The sequence below is a fragment of the Lactuca virosa genome, chromosome 3, assembly GCF_052849685.1.
Source record: "Lactuca virosa cultivar CGN04683 chromosome 3, Lactuca_virosa_CGN04683_v6, whole genome shotgun sequence".
Classification (NCBI taxonomy): Eukaryota; Viridiplantae; Streptophyta; class Magnoliopsida; order Asterales; family Asteraceae; genus Lactuca; species Lactuca virosa.
In genome coordinates, this window is record NC_136428.1 from 277,667,308 (window position 1) to 277,672,369 (window position 5,062).

The 5,062-nt window shown below is 38.2% G+C and overlaps 1 long non-coding RNA gene across 1 annotated transcript; it reads left to right on the plus strand.

Annotated features, from left to right (window-relative positions):
• The first annotated feature begins 660 nt into the window (after positions 1-660).
• On the plus strand, positions 661-2,933 carry LOC145162961 (uncharacterized). Its single transcript, XR_013739468.1, has 2 exons — positions 661-1,482; positions 2,764-2,933. It is a non-coding gene; the product is annotated as an uncharacterized LOC145162961 (long non-coding RNA).
• The last annotated feature ends 2,129 nt before the right edge of the window (positions 2,934-5,062 follow it).

Genomic DNA, 5,062 nt, shown 5'->3' on the forward strand with positions numbered 1-5,062 from the left:
AAAAGTTTAAAAATGAAATATAATAACTGAAATGCAAAATAAAGAGCAATTAAATGTGTTATTTGTATGTTCATCTAAATAAAAAACACAGATTTGACTTCTAGTCGATGAGTTTAAAACATCTAAACATTTATGACCATTGGAATAGTCTTTTCCTATTTGGACGACAAACGAATATAAATAAATAAAAAGAGCAAGTGGGGAGGTGGACAAAGATACAATAAGTTTGAGATGCACATCAATGACTCAAAACATGCAGAATCATTAAATTTCGAAAGAGAGAAGATCAATTTGAGAGGTAACTAGTGTAGCAGGTATTCAAATCTTCAACCATCAAATAATAGCATTGAACTCTTAAAGCCTCATCAAAAGTACCATTCAAGTTTTGATTTGATTGTAAGTAAGAATAACCAATACCACCGGTTAGCCCATCAATACTTTAAAAGCCAATATGAGTATATGACACCATCAGCCATTAAAACCGAACAAGGGCATAATGGTCAAAACTCCTGATTTTCTACTTAAGAAAAGCACAAAAACTTCCAGGAAATTCATTAGAAATGTACAAAATACAATCATCAAGGGGCAGATAAGTCAAGTTTTCAAGGAAATGTACCAACAACCATTTAAAATACAAGATTGTCGAGGGAAAAAGGTCATTAAACCATCTTTGCCAATACGCCAAAAAACTGAAGGCAACGACAACACCACCAAAGAAAAGAAAATACACCATCAGAGTAAAGGGCAAAAGGTCACAGAGTCCAAAATAACATCAGACTTTAAACTTCCATATTAGAGAGATCAATACAACTGAGGGCAAAATTCTCCAACAAAAACCAGCAGCAATCCTTTAAACCCTTCGATGAGAGCAAGTCTGAGGGGCGATGGCAAAGTCTGATTGCGTGAAATAGCCATGTCTCCTCGTTTCCTGAATTGGCGTGTCTCCTCGTCTTCTGATGTTTTAAAATGGCGTTTGCGACCTGACGTATTAGTTTTCTTTTGCCGATGTGGTGATGCCCTACTAGCCTTGGACTTGGTGGATCAAAATAAGTGGATCAGAACTGATCCCCCTAATATGGTGTTGCCCTGGGCTGTGCCCCAGCTCACCCAGCCCTTGGGCCGGCCCTGCTCTCCAAGCTCGGTTTGCTACTGATTTCAATTCCCAAAGGTCTCTCCATCTCCCTTCCATCAAAAACCCCTAAAAAAACGAAAAAGAAAAACCGGTAGCAGGAGGCTGTCGGCCACCTGTTATCACCACCGAACACGTCACTGCCACCCTTCTATTTCACTGAAAAACCACCGACGACACCCCCCATTGCTGCTGGGTTACTGCCTTGAGAAGTCCCCCACCTTCCTCTGTCTTCACCTTCGCCGGAAAACCAAGAAAAACCCGGGAGCAGGAGGCTGTCGGACTCCCGTCATCATCATCATCACACACCACCGCAAGCTACCTCTCACCTCCATCTGCCACCCATTTCCGCTGTAAGTGACCACCCAAACATCCTTTAAATTGTTGGTATATTTTTCGTCGATCGATCATAACCACATGACCGATTTTTTTTTCGCGTTCCTCGTTTCTTCGTGTGATGGCCATTGGATACACAGGAGATATAAGCCTCCTGTGTGAATCAAGTGTTCCTGTGCAATCCTAAATTTATTTTATTTAAAAATAACCCCTAAGATTGCTGATATTTACGGATTTGACCCCACTTGAAGTAAATCAGATATTAAACCTGAACTCCTTGGGATTTATCCAGAATTGGCCCTCTACCAGAAACCCCAACAAATTAAGTCCTGAAACTCCAATGTAGTTTTAAAAATACATACTTAACCCCTGTTTTGGAAAATCATTTACAAATTTGGTCCCAAGCCCTCAAAAGATAAATTGAAATATATAAAACCTACCCTATATTGACAATCCTTTTCAAAATGAACCCTAGATCAAAATATACCATTCAATAATTTTTTTTAGAAAATATTGATTTATTATTGTTTAAACAGATTATTAGATTAAATAAATTTTGATTTAAACTTTGGATTAAACTAAATTTTGGAAAATATTAAATTAAATTTTTAGATAAAATTTATTTAACTAACTAATTATTTAAATAAATTCTGAAATAATAATACTTGGAAAATTAATAAGTCTTTGTATTTAGTCAAAATACCCAATCGCTTCCACATATTTATCTCGGAATATCGCGTTCACGGCAATACATCTCGACCTTTTCACATCCATTATAGAAAATAAATCGTCAATCGCACTTTAAGGTGAGTGTTACAACTTGGTAGTTTCAATATACCTCATACATACAAAAAAATATATAAGTTTATATATTTATACAAGTTATAGAACTTGTATCTTAGGCTCTTATATGTGCTTGTGTACACTACCCTAAGTTTTATCAACTGTTTAAACAAGTATCGTAGACTTTTATGCTTATGCTTATCAATTATACTTTTCTTCCATTCGTTTATCCGTATCTGTGGTTGCTAAGTATAACCTTGAAAAGTAACTTTATACGTATATCTGAATGTCTGTTTATCCGTTATCCGTACAATTTTGTCACTATAAACTTTAACTAGATTTCATTATCTAGAAACCACAGTTTAGATTTCTATCTTTATCAAACATTTCCAAACATAGTTTTACATACAACAAAGGCAATACTTTTTAGATCAAATTAAAAGTATCATTATTTTAGAAAACTTGTGACACTCACCAACCTTTGTGTTGACCCTCAAACTTACATGTATTCTCAGGAGATCATTAAACAAGCGTTCAGACAGAAGATTGGTCATGGATTACAGACGACCTAGATATCTAGTTTTTCTTATCTGCTTACCTGTTTAAGGCAACTACTATACTATTATTATATGTAAGAACACTGTATTCAAACTTAATGATGAAATACAAATGTTGTTTTGTTTATCGTTGTAATTGTGCTATATATTCTGTTTATCTGTGATCCATGAACTTAGTCGCACTCCCAGCATGTTCCGCCTTTGCCGGGGGTGTAACAGAATGGTATCAGAGCTAAATTGGCTATAGAGAACTCGTTTCCTCGAAAAAGGAAAACAACTATAGCAAATTAGCTTCTAATAAAAGTATTATTAATAATAACACTACTTCTTGACTACTTACGGTACTTCATGTCTGGCCCTCGTCTGTGCTCGGTAGTTGGGAGGTATAAAACAAAAATTAATAATACTACAAATCCCACCAACCATAATATATAAAAGTTTATATATACTCTGACCCGCGATGAGAACACTTAATAAAATTTTAAACATCCCTTCAACTAAAACTACCAACTCAAGCCTTTAGGTCAAACGCCTCAACTAAGGTTAGTATCGTACATAATCCATACCCTAAATAAACCTGGAACGCGCACCTATGTTATTTATGGTCGGGCCAGTGCACAACCAACCTTGAGCAAGGAGTTTGACAGACTACAACGGTTGAGAGTTTTAGAGATTGAAGAATGTTCTCCAGATTCACTGCAGCAACCTAGTACCTTAGACCCCCTTTTATCATTTAGAAATCTAGAGGACTTATGAACCAATCACCTTTCCCCTGTCATTTGAAAATTGATAGGATTTCAGGAATCAATCTTACTCTATAACTTGGAAATCTAGGGGATTACAGGAATAAATTATACTAATAGACTATCATGCAATACAATTCTTACATGCTTGTTATGATTAAGTAGTATACACAACTGAAGTGTGTCTTTTCTAAACGTTTAGGACAATACCTCTACGAAAGGAACCATGAGTTTGTCCACTTCCAACTCCCCGAGGCAACCGAAAGAAAGCCCCACCAGTAACTCAAACATCAGCGGAAACTCCAAACCATGGAGGAGCACCAGAAGTAACAAATGTAAACCAAACTTTCCAAATGGACCTCACCATGATGCAAAACATGCTTGTACAAGGGATTGCTACAACGTTGGCAGCATATGAGGCAGCCCGAAACGGAAACACTAGGAATAGTGCAAGTGGAACTCCAATGACTCACCAAAACAACCCCAGACACTGCTCCTACAAGGAATTCACAGGCTGCAAACCTCGATCCTTCTACGGCAATGAAGGAGCTATTGGTCTATCCCGTTGGATAGAAAAGACTGAGGCAGTTTTTCATATCAGTCTGTGACCGATGACTACCTGCTCAAGTACGCTACATGCACGATGATGGACTCTGCCTTAACTTGGTGCAATAACCATGCAAAGTCCATGGGAATAGCTGAAGCTTATGTTATGGGTTGGGAACCAGAGAAGCAAATGATGATCAAAGAATAATGCACCCGACAAGAAATCCAAGCCCTGGAGCAGGAGCTTTGGAATCTGACCATGCAAGGATCTGAGATAGCTGCCTACACCTCCCGATTCAATGACCTTGCTAACCTTTTCCCAGGAATGGTACCCTCGGAAGATAAGAAGATTGAGAGATACATACGGGGACTAGCATCATCAGTCCAAGGTCTGGTTACTGCATTTGGACCATCCACTTTTGATAGTGTTAAGCAATTAGTCTAGCAATTGATTTAGCAGTGTACCCGTCAGGGTACCATGGCCCCACCAGCAGAAAAGAGCCATACTGGAAGTACCAAAAGGAAGCTTCATGGGAAATCAAAGGGGGAATCCAAGCATCACAAAACTGAACCAGAACCTTTAGCTGTCTATGCCGCAATTACCAACACTCCCACCCCAACTAAGTCCTACCCTAGGACTTTACCTCATTGTATCGAGTGCAATTTCCATCATGTTGGAAATTGCAGGGAGATAATCTGCAACATGTGTTTCATGAGGGGTCATATCTCGAGGCACTATAGAAAAACCCCAACCACTACGGAAAAAGGAAGTCGTAACAGTTTTGAATGCAATCAACCTGGGTATTTTAGGAAGGACTACCCGAAACTGAAGAATCAGGGTGGCAATGGAAGGGTACTCATGATCACTGTTGGAGATGCTCTCCAGGAACCGCCTGTAGTTATTGGTATGTTTCATATCAACAATGTTTAGGCTTCAGTATTGAATAATACTGGTGCTGATAAAAGCT